This window comes from Quercus lobata, chromosome 2, assembly GCF_001633185.2.
Source record: "Quercus lobata isolate SW786 chromosome 2, ValleyOak3.0 Primary Assembly, whole genome shotgun sequence".
NCBI classification, from domain to species: domain Eukaryota; kingdom Viridiplantae; phylum Streptophyta; class Magnoliopsida; order Fagales; family Fagaceae; genus Quercus; species Quercus lobata.
In genome coordinates, this window is record NC_044905.1 from 17392051 (window position 1) to 17410495 (window position 18445).

Consider the following 18445-nt stretch of genomic DNA (forward strand, 5'->3'; position numbering starts at 1 on the left):
ATACTTGAGGAATTTTTTGTTTTCGTTCCATGAGATAGCTAGCTTTAGGACCCTAAGATATTATTCACTTCTATGGGAGAAGTCTTTCCTCCTCTCACAAGAGATGTGAGCTCTACCATGGGTTCCACATTGGGGTCCACATCTCATGTGAAAGGAGAGATGCGACTCCTCTTTTAAGAGTGAAAAGTTTTTCGGACCAAACACTTAGTTCTTTTTGCACAATTTCTTCACTAGCAAACCATATAAAGTTGGTTTAGTAATTTCTCAAAGAAAAAAAAAAGAAAAAGAAAAGAAGAAGAAGAAGAAGAAGATTTAGATAACCTAATCAACCAAAACCCAAAATCAAGAATTATAGAGTGTTAGATCCAAAACAATAGACTTTAACTTCCCCAAGTAGACAAAAGTCACAAAATCCACGCCTATTGTGCCTAAAAAGCAATGACCATATATTATTAAACTTAGGGGGTTTGCGATGAATTGAGGTCCAATTAAGTGCACTTTAATTTTGTTCTTTACGATGGTTGGGCCAATTCTACTGATTTACCTCTTGCAAAAAAAAAAAAAAAAAAAACCACTTTAACTTTGAGTATCCCCTAAACTAATAGCACAAGTTCTATTTTAGAATTCAAGTAATAAGTAATGACATTCTTTGTGATATTCCATATATATATAATTCGAACCCTCCTCTTCCCTTCCCACTATCTACATATAAAAAAGGGTTATAATTTCATGTGCTTTCAGAAGTTGAGAAATGTGATGGATTAATTTGAATAATTTTTCCATTCATCTATATAATCCTCATGTGGGTGGAACTAATGCGTTTGACTAGTACAATAATGGAGGATTCTGTGACTTCACTAGATCCTTTGGAAGGTTTCTTTAAAGTTTGTATTGCTGTTTTTTTAATTAAGGTTATTTGTTGATTTTGTTCACTATAGCATTGTTTCATATGAAAGGGGAAAGGAACCAATAAGCTCCTTCTCTCGTGCCTTTTCCATATACAAATACTTGAAATGGTCCTTACTGAGCATCATGTCCATATTTATAACCTGATTTTTGGAATCTTCTCTCCCATAATTGAACATTATTATTATTATGATTATTAAAGCTAAAGGGAACCTCTCTTCTAGCTTTTGGTCATTGTTTATTCAAAAAGCCCATCCCAACTCAATGAAGGCACGTGTTGCCCTGAAAACACATAAGCTTTAGGGCCAAACTTTTCCCTTTAATTTCACCCCAAAAGAATAAAAATGCCCTAAAACAGAAAGTTAAGAATACTTCTTCTAGTCAATGAAAGATTATATTTGAACGTGATCATAACAACATACACTTATTGCATTGAGCTGGTTGATTCAACATGTGTACAAAGGAGGTGATTCTTTTAATAAATTAAATGGGATGATTAGCACAAAGGGAGTTAAAAAAGGCAACACTTCCTCTATAGATTGAAAAAAGTGAGTACAAATTTTTAGGGCCCGTTTGGTAGAGGAGTTTGGATAATGTTGTTTGTATTTTTTTGATATACGTATTGGTGAATAAGTATGTGAAAATGTGTGTAATGTTATTTAAAAACTGAAAACATGTGTTTAAAATGCTCTACTAAATAGGACCCTGGTTTCATTCTTTCTGCTCTACTAAAAAAAATTTGCTATGTGTACGTTATATTTAATTCATATCTAATTTTCAGCATTTTTTACTTAACTTCCTAAAATAAATAAAACCTCAAATAACCAAACCATTCCATAGGTCCTCTACCACATCTCACCAGCCACACCACCAGTCCTCCACCACCACCATCACTTTGCCAGAGCCACCAAGAGGAGTTCACCAACGCCATCAATGGCCAACAGCCACCACCATTGGCTATCAATCCACCACCACTAGTCAGTTACCAAAAAAAAAAAAAATCAAACCATCCCCACCAGCCACCACCACCGTTAAGATTCTAGCGGAGCCAACAAAGCCTTCAGTCCCTTACCAACCACCACCTCCAACGAATGCATCACCCTTCCACTTCATTCCTATCAAAGCCATAAAAAGAACTCACCCATCTCTATTACTCTTCCCATTGCCTCACCACCGCTTTGCCGGCAGCCTTTATGGTCATGACCAACCACAACCACTAAGCCCACCACTTCTGATGAAACTCTTCACTCTTCCCCTTTCGTCTCTCTCAAAACCATGAAAAACTCACCCAATACCACCACACTACCACCCTTCCCTTCACCTCTCTCCATTCATCAACCAAAATAACCCTTTAGGCTTCAGATTCAAAATATATAAAACATTCTCACAAATCACAATCTATTCAACCTACTAATAATAACAAAATTTTAGAATTCTTTTGGTGTTTGAGCAGAGATGGGTGGATTTTTTTAATTATTTATTATTTATTTTTTATGGGTTTGTGTGGAAAGAAGTGGAAGAGTGATGGTTTTTGTCGGAGGTGGTGATTGGCAGTGACCGGAGGCTTTGTTGGCTTCGCCGGAATCTTGATAGTGGTGGCCGGTGAAGGTTGGTAGTGGTGGCAGACGGAATATGATGGGTTCTACTTTTTATTTATTTTGGTAATTGAAATAATAAAAGGCTTAAATTTAGCATTTGATTAAATAGGTGGACATGTGGTATGTTTTTATTGATGGAATATAGAGTGGAGTAGGAAGAATGAAACAAAAGATTTGGACTCGAAAAAAGTCTAGTGGAATATGCTGTGAGATGCAAATGTTGTATCTTTAGGTTTTGGTAATGGTTTTGGGGATAAACTTTTTTTTAATTTTTTTAAGAAGAGTTTTGGGGATAAACTTGTTGCACACAAAATATAATGTTAATTTTATATGTTAGGGTTAAATGCCCTGGTTGTCATTATATTAACAAATTTGTAGCCAAGTAATTAATTAGATTAATTATACTTTAGATCTGAATTGAATAACATCACACAAACATGAATCACATAAAATGCCAAACTGATAACCCATGAAAACCAACCCCAAAAACTTGGGGGATTTAACTGTCAATACTTAAGGCAATAAATCCATTAGAATAGAATGAAAGTTTATTGAGAAAATTTAACCTTAAATCTAATGTTATCTCATGTAGTACTTGTTGACGCCGGATCTTTAGTATGCACGTAGGACTTTGGTTGATGCTTGAAAAGGCTTGGAAAATTCTAGATCTGTGTACAAAACACATTGACCTCTCATATATTTAAAAACGTGCTATAGGATTTGTATATATACAAAACTCTAGATCCAATGGTTGAGAAGAACTACTGAAAATCCAATTTGTATGAATCTTGATTAGTCGAGATATGCAGTTCAACTGGTTGAGTTAAGTGGATCTTGACTTGTCTGAGGTGTAGCCGAAATACAACACAACAGAAGTTCAGTTTCTGCATTAACAGAAGTCCAATTTCTGCAATCCTGAGTCTTCCATTTGAACTTATTGATTTGTCTTGAACAAATATAATCTGATGCCAATCTATCTAGACAAACTACGTTCTAAATATTAGAATTGTTTATAATTAGCCAACCTAAAAATATGGACAACAAACACAGTTTTACCCACAAAAAGAAAGAAAGAAAAGGTTCTGTACGTGAAATGACGTTGACATATAGTGGGGACATGCATGATTCATCATTCATCATATCTCACTCGTTAAATTAACTTGCATTTATGGGGAAAATAATAAGTAACATTGTAAAGACAGAGAGGTTAGATCCGTCAGGATGCATGGGAGAAGCTAAGCAAGAAAAGCCGGAGTGGTGTTTTCCACTAATCCATATCATGCGCACCAAATGGCCACAGTGAATCTCTCAGGCAACCCCACCCATCTCGCCGTCTCTATATGCCTCGGGCATATATATATATATATATATATATATATATATTTTAATGACAAAACTAAGGATATTTCTAAGTACTTTATATTATCATTAGCAAATTAAGTCTGTAAGACTATATCAATATCAGTAATGGATAGGGACTAAGTATATATGCTAGAAACCCATGTATTTTCAGTAAAATTGAAATGAGTACGTAGAAGCATTGAAAAAAGTTACTATACGTGGGATAATGAAATGGAAAATTTTGTTAATTATTAATTCCTGAGAAGACAATTCATTCAATATGATTCTCTTGTTACTATTGGGCTTTGCACCACCTGACATTCTCAATCATTGTTATCACAATTATTTCTACAATTATTTCAATTATATGGTTCTCTTATGTTTGTTGGTTTGCTTCTGTCTTGGTGCTCTAGTACGGTGCCCTTTTACTTAATTCTAGTATCTATATTGTCTCTATAATATTTTCATTCATCCAGAAAACATCAATTTAAAAATTTCAATCACAAAATGGTACCGAGGAGCCCACTCCCCACTATAGCTTAGGATTCCAAAGGCTTATAGAGGAGTTTTTTATAAGCCTAAGTACAGGAGAAAAACTCAAGGCTTAATAGACTATTAATTTTTCAAGTGAGTTTGAGGCTTATACTTATAATAAGCTTTTCTTGTTATCCGAATTACCTGAGATTTTTTTTTTAAAAAAATAGTCAAGCTTCATTTGTTTATGGTTACCAACCCAATTCATAATCTACTAATAGAAAGGTAATTGCTAATCACCAAACAATATCTAATAATTAAAGAGAGTCCATTTTAAGGTACATTAAATGCACTTTTAAATTTGTACTCCCTCCGTCTCATTTTGTTTGTCATTATTGAAAAGTCAAACTTTTTAAGAGAACATTATTTATTATCTTGTCTACCTTTTAAAAATGTATAAGTTTCCAAAACTACCCTTAAATAAATTTATCAAAAAATTGAATTATTAATAAAATAGGGGTATAATAGGAACATTAGTAAATTAATGATTTTTATTTTTAGAAACAAGACAATATTTTGGGACATCCTAAAATGGAATAGAGGACAAACAAAGTGGGAAAATACAAAATAATCCATTCCAAATAAAAAGGATTGCAACAGTGTTTATAGTTTATACTCCCAATAACAAAGGTTTAGGGAAAGTATTGTCCATAAACTGATCACTAACTCTAGTTGAACAAAAAAATTTTATATCATTTTTTCTTTATCAGGATTTGATGATCATTTCTTGTATATGATATATTCAATGTATATCAAAGAACAAGTTTTGACATTTCTAATACGATCCATAATCCACATACATAAAACGTAATGAGATTATAAAAAACAAAATTCTGAGAATAGCAGAGAGCAAAGAGAGCTTATGAGAAAATTTGCTCTTTCAATTCGTGTCATCCATTACTGAATAGTAGTGAGACGAAAGCCATGCAAATTGCAAAGCCTAGAAGTGTAGGCATAGCTAGGATAATCAATTTTGTCATAAAGTTGTCATATATATCATAAAACATCCCAGGTTGCTCCTTAGTTTGAGGATGATGTCTGGCCTTTTGTGGTTTCACCGAGGTCCCATATCTAGGAGGCACGATTTTTCCCTTTCTGGTTTTTTGGTTTGGTTTTGTCCTTGTATGTATCACAATTATCAATCTTATTACCCTCATCATGATGTGATTACCATTAGCAAAGAAGGTTTAACTTTTCAGTAGTAATATATATTTTATATCAAAATGTTACGTCACTCATTCCTTATGTTTGCTATTGCAGTACGATCTAGATATATATGTAGTGATTAACTTGGTAGTGTTCCAATAATTGAAGATCATTTTAATGATTAAGATAACAGAACTTATTAAAGTCAAGTTTGTACAGCAGTAATGGAGAGTATATAATGCTTTAATTCCCTCAAGTCCCTAGTAGCTTATTTATCCTTTAGATTTTTATTGATTATAGTTTTCTTTAGAATTCCAAAAGGCGTGAAAGGAAAAAAGAAAAAGAAAAAGAAAAAAAAGGGACTTGATGGTATATATGATCTTCATCATATAGAATAGAAGCCACAATCTTTGTACTTCAAATTTACAAAGACATTGATATATTCTCAAAAAAAAAAAAAAAATTACAAAGATATTAAGCCCTCTATTTATTTTCTCATTAAGAACAAACCTTGGTTTAAAATTCTGCTTTTAAAAATAACCGTCCATATATTAATAAATGATGCATCAATTAGTAGGAACTCCAAATGCAACACAAATTAATAGTGTGATATTTTTTTTTCCCCAAGGATAATTAAATTCAACCATTGGTTCATATTAATTTTTTATTGTAGGTAGGATTCGAATCTTTTATTCGACCAAATTTTTTTTTTACCAGTTGAGTTAATAACTACAATCCACAACTTAATTATTAATATATCAGTTAAATTACTAATTTCATCCTTGATCTATTAAGTAAAGTTTTAATTTAGTCTATTATCTAGTAACTATGTTGATTGAATCCATGAACTTTAAAATCAAATAATATATCATTCTTTATTTTTTTAGGAATAACTAATAAGCACACACAAGGGGGAGTGAATGGAATCAATATCATCCTTAGGTCTCACTTTTGTTAAATTGACATAAAAAAAATTGATTGGTTAGCAGTAGCACCCAGACAAACAACCTCGTTCAATCAGCAAATAAAGAGACGCCTGAGAGAGAGAGAGAGAGAGAGAGAGAGAGAGAGAGAGAGAGAGAGAGAGAGAGAGAGAGAGAGAGAGAGAGAGAGAGAGAGAGAGGTTGTGACTTGTGACCAAACCCAAACGAACTAAACTTTATGATCCACCAATTTGACCACTCCACACTACTGGTGGCCAAAGCCACACCCAAAACAAAGCTCCCATTTTACTTCTGCATGTATTCCATTGATGAATCTCCCTTTGTGATTTTTTATAGGATAGACAAAAAGCGAGGGATCATGACGTAGTAAAAATTATGGGGGTTTAATTTTTTATTATTTATTAATTTTTGCATTTGTATTTAATTTTCAGAATTTTAGGAGCAAAAAATTTATTTCCTTGATTTTAGTTTTTTTTTTATATTTTTTAAAAGGTTTTACTTGTCAAATTAGAGTTTTATTATGATTGGTTATCAATTAAGACCTATATTTCAGGGATGTACTTTTAAATTCTTCGGTAGATTCAATGAGCTCTTATGGATTTAAGCGTTTCGTTAAGTTAGAATGAGATTTGGCCCCTATCTTGCTTTTCGTTTTGCGTCAATTGGTATCAGAGATTTTTAGCGATTAAGTACCCAAAATAGATTGTGTTAACAATAAGGATAGCTGTTGCAAAAATATCAATCATGGGTAACCTATTGGAGAGCACAATTCCTTTTGTGATATTCATAAGGATTATAAATTTTATGAAAGAATAAAAAAAATTAATTGTTGTTTTTATAAGGAAGATTTTCTTGATTGAATACTTAATCCAGATGATTTATTTGACTTTATGGATATTTCGGGGGAGAGAAAGGTTTAAGTTTGCTTTGTATATATGTAGTTGATATGCCTTAGATTGGTCAAGAATGTAATTCAATTTCATAGAAGCCAACAAGATAAAGACAAAATTTATTCATGGACAAAGATGAAAAAGATGCTTGCAATTGATTTTTTCCCCCTTAGATTATGATGTAATTTTATCATATACAAAACAAGATTATTGGCCAAAAAATTCTTACTTTAGGAATTTTACTGATGAACCCTACCATCAATCATCAAGAGAAGATATAATAATGAGGATGAATAATATAGAATCGAGTTTTGAAGAGAACCTTGAAGTGGTTGAAAAACATCAAGACTTGCAACAAGTTGACAAATTGAAGCCTGAAAATAATATTTTTCAAGAAGTTATTCAAGAGTTTAGAGGGAAGAAGATTGTCGAAAATCATAAAATTAATGGAGATAACTAGGAATATTTTGGAAGATCCAACTTAAGTCAAATATGACGGTGAGCTCATAACCCAAAATTCCCGAGATCCAATTGATTTATTGATGACCACTACAACACAACTTGTTGATTTTCTTGGAGTTGAAAAGTTCAAAGTTTTCTTTAATCTTTCATTGGTTCATATTACAAATCAATTGAAGGGCGAAGAGAATAAATTTTTGGTTGTGTGAATTGTGAAAAATAATTCCAAGTAGGTTTCTAGTTGAATGAAAACGACCTTAAGTTTTCATTTAAGTGGAGGGATTTGACGTACAACAAAATATGGTGTTTAAGTCTTATCATTTATTAATTTTTGAAATTTTAGGAGAGAGAATTTTATTTCATTGATTTTAGGTGTTTTTAAGGCTTTCTTAATCAAATTGAAGTCCTATTGTGGTAGGCTATAAATTCGGATAAGTTTAGATATATTTTTACATGAGAAGTAAGTTTTCTGGAGCCTTTAAATAGATCTGCAATATGAAAAACAAAAATTGGATTTCAGTATATCAACAATATTTTACATTTTTTTTTTGGGATTCTAGTTTTTCCTCATGGATTCAAGAAACTCTTTATTGATTGAAGGGTTTCATTAAACTATAATGAGGTCCAACTCTGACGTACTGCATTTCTATTCTGTGTCAAATTATAGGATTAGGAAGAATGTGTTTGTGGGAGAGGTTAATATTTCATATGTCTATTTGTCATGTTTAGTTTTAAATTATAATGCCTTAAATTATGTGGATTTAAACTATGAAATTGTAACATAGGAATGGGTTTAGCCTTATATTGATTGTGTATATATTGATCTAGGCTATATAAATGAATATACGAAGATAGTCATTTTTTGGGAGTAGAGTCCAAATGTGACCCACTCTTAATCATGGAAAGGAAAACACTGTTATACACATTATTACACCCTTCCTAAATTGTGATTTCAAGTTAAGATTCCAGTTGCTTTTTCGCATCTGTATAATAAACATGGCGATACATCATGGAAATAACAAATACACAAGCTCTCTCTCTCAGAGACTTGATTCGTTGACCTCCGTAAGTATGAAGCCACTTTCAATTTTTCTTACCAACTTGATTCCTTTGGCTTTTGGCAAACGAAGCATCCCCTGGGAGCCTGGGCAAACTCTACGTTAATTAGTTTAGTACAGATAAAAAAAAAATGATATAAAAGTACGGAAGAAATGGAGAGAAGAAAAAAAAGGCATTTTTGCGTCAACAGTACAATACTATAGCAGTTGTTTACTTGTTTTGATGATTGGAAAACAATGGTTTAGCTAGCTGTGACAAAGGAAAAAAAAAAAAACAAAAGTAGTGGTGAAGCTAGAATTCCTGGATTGGAAGCATGCATGTGAAAGCCACGACCAACGCTAAACGAGTATGCCTCGTGACGATTATTAATTATTTATGTCTCTCTTTCTCTATATGCAACAAAAAAGGCTACAATCCCTATAAACTTAGGAGGCTAACATGGATTAGAGTACACTTACTCCAATCAGAAGCCGCCATCACATTTTTAATACTCCATTACACATCTGCCACGTTGACGATTTTTGATGAAACAGTTAGCATCTCTCACGTGGTTCAAATTGTATAGTAATCAGTAATCAAATACTAAAATTTTTATAATTTAGATTATTAGCAAGTAGCAAAACCCTTTTCCCTTTATTTTTGGCTGAGAAGTAGTAATGTTTTGACACCTGTCCTTTGAGCAGAGATTTTTATATTTTTTCCTCTCTGCAACCAAACAATTGAGGCATTCCTGTGTGTACTTGGGATTTCAGATGTTAGAAATACTGAATGTAATTGAATTGTATTTCACAAATCAAAGAATATACATTAGTGCCTTTATATAGGAGGCATATGTGTGCAGTATAAGTAAAGTGTAGTACAAGTACAAGTGTGCTATACAAGTAACCTAGTTGGGCCTAAAGCCCATAACATAATATACGTTAACAGCCCCCCTCAAACTCAAGGTGGATGTGAGACCAACTTGAGGTTGTCAACTAAATCACGAGTGCGTCCCTTAGGAAGTGACTTGGTGAAGATATCTGCAAGTTGATCTTTGGAGGAGATGGAGAAAAGCTGGAGAGCACCATGGACAAGATGATAACGGATAAAATGACAATCAATCTCGATGTGTTTAGTCCGTTCATGGAAGACATCATTGTGAGCAATATAAATGGCACTCCGGTTGTCACAATAAAGGGGAGTAGCAGAGGATGTGGACACACCTAAATCCTTAAGAAGCCATCGTAACCAAAGGAGCTCAGATGTGGTATCAGCAAGGGTACGATATTCTGCTTCAGTACTGGAGCGGGCCACAAAAGTTTGTTTCTTACTTCGCCAAGAAATCAAAGAAGAACCAAGGAGAAAGCAATAACCTGTAGTGGACCTGCGATCAGTGGGATCTCCTGCCCAATCAGCATCTGAGAATGCACGGAGTACAAGAGGAGACTGAGCTGAGTAGAAAAGGCCATGGAAGAGAGTGCCCTTCAGGTACCGAAGAATGCGCAGAACAGCAACATAGTGAGTTGATCGTGGAGCAGACAGATACTGGCTCACCTGATGAACAGCATAGGAGATGTCTGGACGAGTAACTGTGAGATAAACTAAGCTGCCAACCAATCGTCTGTAAAGAGAAGGATTAGACAATGGTTTCCCCCCTGAGGGAGTCAGATGCGCATTAAGCTCAACTGGAGTGTCAATAATCTTGCTATCAGTGAGTCCAGCTCGAGACAAGAGTTCAGAAGCATACTTGGTTTGAGTAATATAAAGTCCATCTGTAGAATGAGTAATTTCAAGACCCAAGAAGTAGCTGAGATGTCCAAGATCTTTCATCTCAAATTGCTGACTAAGAAAATCCTTGAGTTCTTGAATGCCACTGAGGTCATCACCAGTGATGATCATATCATCCACGTACAGGAGAAGTAAAATAGTGTCTTTGTCAGTGCGACGAAGAAATAAGGCAGAATCATAATGACTGGCCATGTAACCCAAGCGAGAGATGGTAGAGCTGAATTTGGCGAACCAAGCCCGTGGAGCTTGTTTAAGGCCATAAAGTGCACGACGAAGGTAACAAACCTTGTTTGAGTCAATAGAGAGACCAGGAGGAGGTTGCATATAAACTTCTTCACTTAAATCCCCATTAAGGAATGCATTTTTGACATCCATCTGAAAAAGATCTCATTTACTGGCAGCAGCAACAGCTAAGAGGGCACGGACAGATGAGATACGAGCAACCGGAGCAAAGGTCTCTTCATAATCAATCTCATACTCTTGTGTAAAACCTTTTGCAACAAGACGAGCTTTGTAGCGCTCAATGGACCCATCAGAGCGAGTCTTAATCTTGTAAATCCACTTACAACCAACCACAGATTTCCCGGGGGGGAGTGTCACCAAGTCCCAAGTATGATTTTTAGATAATGCATCAAGTTCCTCTTTCATTGCAATCTACCATAAAGGGTCAGTGGAAGCCTCACGATAGGTGTGAGGCTCGTGTAGTGTAGCAAGAGCAGTGTAACAATGATAGTCAAGTAAATGTGCAGGAATAGATCTTACCCGAGTTGAGTGACGAGGTGGAATGTCTTGTGCAAGATCTTCAGGCGGAGCAGGAGCAGGGGACCCAAGCTCAAGGTTGGGGTTGGGTAGCTCGTCTTCAACCTGTTCATCTTCCACCTGTTCATTAAAGGGTGAACTAGGAAAGGGATCAGTGGTATTTGGTGGTTGAACAGAGAAGTCTACAAGAGAATCAGGAGCAACCACAGGAGGATCAGGATCAGCTACAGAAGGAACAGGTGCCTCATCTGGAAAGAGATCTAAAACAGAGGAGGAAGATAGGGAGGCACGGAAGTGAGAGAGCTCGACAAAGAGGCGATGTTCCCAAAAGACAACATTACGGGAAATACGAAGACGATGAGAGACAGGATCATAACACCGATACCCCTTTTGAGTTTCGTCATAGCCAAGAAAACAGCAAAGCCTTGACCGAGGCTCAAGTTTGTTATGCTCATGTGGTTGAAGAAGAATGAAACAAGCAGAACCGAAGGAGCGAAGGTGGTGATAGTCTGAAGGTGACCCAAAAAGGCGCTCATATGGAGTTTGATTTTGGATAACAGGACTTGGAATGCGATTAATAGTGTGAACAGCATGAAGAGCAGCTTCACCCCAAAAAGGAGCAGGAACTTTAGCAGAGAGAAGGTGAGCACGAACAGTGTCAAGAATATGACGAAGTTTTCGTTCGGCTCTACCATTTTGCTGAGAGGTACCTGGACAAGTTAGTTGATGAACAGTGCCATAGGAATGCAAAACAGTTTGGAAAGCATATTGAGTGTACTCAAGAGCATTATCAGATCGAAAAATTTTGATGCGTTTGGAAAACTGAGTTTCAACCATTTTTGCAAAATTAGAATATACTTGCAATAATTCAGAACGATGTTTCATATTAAAAATCCAACTATAGCGAGAGTAATCATCAACAAAGACAACAAAATATTGAGACCCACCAATACTAGAGACAGAGGAAGGCCCCCAAACATCAGAATGAATAAGGTCAAAGATATCAGTTGTTATTGATTCACTAGTATTGAAAGGCAAAGCTGGTTGTTTTCCTAACTGACATGAGACACAATCAAAATTTTCGGTAGACACTGAACCTAACAAACCTCTAGAAGCCAATTGTTGTACCCGAGAGGAAGATACGTGACCAAGTCGAGCATGCCAAAGTGCAAGGGAAGGAACAGAAGAAACTACGATAGCTTCAGCAACAGAAACAGGAGCAACAAGTGGAAGACGAAGGTTGTCCACGGGAAACATACGCCCAACTCTAGGACCGGTCCCAAGCTCCTGCCCCGTCCTTGGATCCTGCACAATACACCCAGAATAATCAAAGATAATGCGATAACCCAACTCAGCTAATTGTCCCACAGAAAATAAATTGTAAGAAAGGTCAGGAACATTAAAGACTCTAGGAACCGAGAGGTTAGAGGTCGAAACAGAGCCTATATTATGACCAGACATTGTGGTACCATTTGCTGTGCGAATATTAAGAGGGTGTGTTGCAGGTTTAAGTTCAGAAAATAAAGACGAATGAGGTGTCATGTGATTGCAACAAGCAGAATCCATAAGCCAAGAGGTAGGAGACATACCAGATAAAGCTGAGAGAGAAGAGGAATAAGATGCATTACCAACCATACGAATGACATTGGCGATGATGTTTTTAAGGTCATCCGTGGACATGGTGAAAGTGCGTCCTGAAGACTTAGACTGTGCAGAGATGGGAGCCATTGGTTGGACACTCTCAGTGTTAGCAACAGTAGCAGTGGATATAGATACAGCTGATTTGTTGCGATGATAGCAAGTCTCAATATTGTGGCCAAAACATTTGCAAAAACTGCAAAAACGTTTGCTGGATTGTTGGCGACGATTATTGCAACCAGAAGAAGACCTGTCCTTATTTCTCATTTAGAAGCAAAATATGCAAAAATGGAACGCAAAAATGAAATCTACGCGAAAAACTGGGTAAGGAGGACCCGGACTGCAAAAAGTCAACTCTGGTCAAAAGTCAACGGTCAACGGTCAACCTGGTCAAAGTCAACGGATGACGTCAGCAGTCTGATAGGTGAATACGTCAGCAGATGACGTGGCGCTGACGTAAGCAGGTGAATGATGACGTCAGCGAACAAGTCCGGCGCGTGTCAGCGCGTGACAGATACAAGAGTCGCGTGGAAGCGCGTGACTCGTTTTGGCGGCGCGTGGCGGCGCGTGCAACTGACGCCGATTATTCTGGTGGCGCGTGGAGGGTCCGATGAAGACGAAATTTCACAGAAAGGTAGATCGGAGAGACTACTTTCCAATGATGCTATCTGTGGTCTGATCGGAGAAGCGGAAGCGGTGGTGGTGGCAAGGCAGTGGTCTTTGATGTACTTGAGTCGCGGTGAAGGCAGCGGTGCTGTTCACAAGAACGGCTGCAGAGGACACCCAAGAAGACAAGACTGCTTAAGAGCGGCACACCAAAGGATTAGAGCGTGGGGGCGCGTGGAGGGTCCGATGAAGACGAAATTTCACAGAAAGGTAGATCGGAGAGACTACTTTCCAATGATGCTATCTGTGGTCTGATCGGAGAAGCGGAAGCGGTGGTGGTGGCAAGGCAGTGGTCTTTGATGTACTTGAGTCGCGGTGAAGGCAGCGGTGCTGTTCACAAGAACGGCTGCAGAGGACACCCAAGAAGACAAGACTGCTTAAGAGCGGCACACCAAAGGATTAGAGCAGTGGCTCTGATACCATGTTAGAAATACTGAATGTAATTGAATTGTATTTCACAAATCAAAGAATATACATCAGTGCCTTTATATAGGAGGCATATGTGTGCAGTACAAGTAAAGTGTAGTACAAGTACAAGTGTGCTATACAAGTAACCTAGTTGGGCCTAAAGCCCATAACATAATATATGTTAACATCAGACATGTGCAATAAAGCATCGGTAAAACCTGAAAACCAAAATTTATGGTGTTTTTGGGTTTTTAAAGAATTATTTTATTCAAGTTTCTTAACCGACCAATTTAGGGGCATGTGCAGTAGCAAAAAGCATTGGTTAAATATTATTTTGCCTTTTTTTGGTTTTGAAGCATTGGTTAGATCTCAAAACAAAAACTTATGGTAGCTGGCTAGATTGTATGTGTTAGAAATTTTGCACGAGGTAACAAAGCCCTGACTTAACTAGTACTGTACGTATTCTTGTTTATATATTATTCCCTGAAATCCACTCTACAGTATATGTAGGAATCCACTACTGCAAGTGAAAGTCGAGAAAGATGGGGAAGGAAAAGAGTGCCATTGGAGTTTAATTAAGCCCAGTTGCTCTGCCAGTGGCAAAGCCACCTTATAGCTTGGCCCCCCAAAATTTTTGATTTTTTCTTTACATTTTTTTAATTTTATATATAACTGGTCTCCAACCCTACAAATAAAGGAAAACTTTTGACAAAGAGTTCGATTAATGTGTGTCCTTAGGATACACATTAACAAATCTATTTTTGAAAAAGTTTTATTGAGAATTGAAAAAGTTGTCAAAACTTTTTCAATTTCCAATAAAATTTTTCCAAAATTGGTTTATTATTGTGTGTCCTTAGGGCACACATTAGTAAAATCATTTTACAAAAACGATCTACCCCTATTGCTTAGTGGTAAGTTAAAGTTACAAACCATCGGTAGGGTTTTTACTTTGTATCCATATTGCTTGTGTCTAGAATTTATTTTCTGTTGTACTTAGGTTTAGAGATATGGTAGTACCCATTACATGCTAATTTGGATCTTCACATAATTGGCTTAATCAATCAATTTGGCTACTGACTAAAATCAACTGGGATTTAAATTTCTCAACAATTATTATTTAAAGAAAAATATTAAGTTGCAAGATTCTAATGGAATGTGTAAGAGTGAGAGTGTTTGGAGGGAACCTAAAAGAATTTAAACTCAATTTCAAAAAACATATTAGAATAATGTCATGGAAATGTGGACTTTCAAAAACTCATGTGGCAACATTGGAAAGTCTCACACACGCGTGTGTGCGCACAAACACAAACACATTAATTGTGAATATATGTGTTTTGAATTTATTTTGATCGATTTATCAATATTATATTTCAGTCTCGCACAAAAAAATTGATAATTCTGCATTTTTGCTATTGTGCTTTGCCATAGTATATTTATATTAATTTAATGTGGAGTACAGCATATAAAAAAAAAAAAAAAAAAAAAAAAAAAAAAAAAAAAACCCAAGAGGAACACACAAATTTAGGTCTATAGGATAAGAGTCTTGTAACTTAGTGAATTTAATTAGAGTTCAAATCTCGTTCCTCCATTATACAAACAAATAATAATAATAAAAAAAGTTATCCCTAGAGTAACATTAAAATTCCGTAGCTTTCCTTAACCCAGTGAAAGGGACCATTAACACTAACCAAAGCGTTTTTAATTGCCTAATCCGGGAATTAGGGATGTGAGAAGCTGTATTCATCACTCACTTCAAACTCCCACTATCTTTATGCATTAAATTTGATCAACCAGGTCATTTTTATAACAACACTAGACTTGTCTTTCTTTCTTCGGAGTTAAAATAAGAAGGTTTTCGTTGCATTGCAGAGACTTGCAGTTAGCTAGTGATAAGTGATTAAGAAATTATTTAAGAAACATACAAAAATATTTAAGAAGCAAAAGTGGTCCACCATTGATGAATGATGATCATGTTCTAATTTATTTTTTGAGAATCATCATGTTCTTAATTTTAATTGGAGCTAAAGATATCTCAATCGCAACAAACCGGCAATCGATGTGTTTAAAACCATATAAATAGCATGACTGGACGTAAGCAAAAGGAACCCATTCTTACATCGTGTCACGCACAAACCTTTTTTCCCTTGCCTTATTGCTATAAAGTATTGGCTAATTTAAAATTTAAGCCGCGGGATAAGAGAAATGATTGATACACGTATAATTAGAGCTGTAAACTTGAATGGAATAAAAGCTTGTTTACGTTTGTTTATTTAGTTAAGAACTGAACTTATACTCTCAACTTTTAAATAAGCTAAACTTAAACATTATTATGTATTGGGAATTAACTCACAAGTATAATTTATTATAGGCATTCCTTAGGTTCCCCTCTTAAAATTCTATTATATGGATTTTTTTTTTACATGAGATGAAAGTGTATTTTTCAGTTAAATAACTATATAGGTGAATCTTAAAAGGAGAACCTAAAGAACAGCACTTAAGGTACTGTACCTAAGTTTTGTCCATTTATTATTATCAGTTCATGTCATTAATTTGTTGAAAGGATGAGCAAATCATTTGTATTGGTCATTGTACCTTAAAATACATTTCTTTGGACTGGACGAGATAGATGCCTAACACCTTCTTATCACCCTATAACTTAGTCTTCAAACTTAAATTAGGTGCCTAGTGATTTTTTTTTTTTTTTTGTAATGTCATTTGTTAAATTGTAACTAGGACCATCGTGATTTAATTGCTTAGTTTCAAACAAAATTTCTAACTTTCAAAAAAAAAAAATAAATAAAGCAAGTAAAAAATCATATACTATTAAATAAAAGGCGAGTCTTAAAAATTGTGGGTTTTTTTTTTTTTTTTTTTTTTTTGATAATTTAGAAAACTTTATTACCACAAAACATAGGAAACAAGGAAAAGAGTTCCCACTAGAAAACTCAAAACCTTGCCCAAAACAAACATCACACAAAGCAGGGCATAGACTCTAGTATAACTCATAGCCAACAATATACACTCAAAGCTACAGTTGCGCTAAGTGACCCTTTTATGTCTACGTCAAGTGGCTATTCTCTTCTTGCATATAATGATTATCCTTTATTATATGGATTTTGGTAAATTACATAATTGTCATATTATTTAGATTGTTTCAAATCACATCCTAAATTTTAAATTGGTTTAACTAGAACCACAAACTTATTAAATTATTACAATTCACGCTTTCAATAAATTTTTTTTTTTTGATACTCGCTTTCAATAAATTATTATTAATTAAAAGTAACATAAATTCATATAAGTTGTGGCTAAAACCTACCTAAATTCTAACAAAAAGTCATTCCACATGAAATTATAATACTACCAGTACACCATGAGGATTGTAAAAATTTCCAACAATCAATATGAAATTATAATACTAACAGTACACGATGAGGATTGTGAAAATTTCCAACAATCAATCATTTAACCATTCTCACCAAAACATTTACATTAAAATTAGTATTAAAGAAACTCATGTCTAAATCACATGATATTTAAAAGAAGATTTATCATTTATTTTAAATTATTTTATAATCTATTATAATATTTGGTTTTTGATATATAATATCAATAGTTTATATATAATTCGTGGCTAAACCATACATCTCACCAATATAATATTAGTTCTTTTAAAATTTGTACTAAATTAAACAACATTATCTGTTTTGTTATAAAAGGAATAAAAATATTATAACACCACCCTTGAAAAATAAATTACCTGGAAAAAAAAAAGACTTGCTATTTTTTTGATAAAATATTAGAAAAAAGATTTGCTATTTGACTCATTATTACATAGCATAACCTAACCTTATTTTTTTCTTTCTTCCCTCCATTGCATTGAAATGTTGAAGTCTTTTTCCAAAAGGTCAATTTCATTAATGAGGATTTAGAAAACCAAAATTTAAACCCATTTTTGAATAATTACTTGAGGTTGATCTTAATTGAGGGTCCGGACCTCAAGAACATATTAACCACTAATTGAAGTTAACCAAATAAAACTATATATAAGCTTATAGGGCTAGTAAACAATGTTATCTTATTATATAAAAATTAAAAGATTCTTCGCCTCTGCTTCCTTCAAGTATAGACTGTATAGTGAGTAATACATGCATGCACAATAAGAAATAAAAGAGTAAACTATGAGAGACTATATATATAATTAACAATCACCACTTGACATGTCAATGTCAAACTCAGACACTCACATAGCGCGTCCCAATCACGCGCCGTTCCCCTAGGAAATGGCGGGGGAACATAAAAAACTGTCTCCCCCATTTAAAAAAGCCAT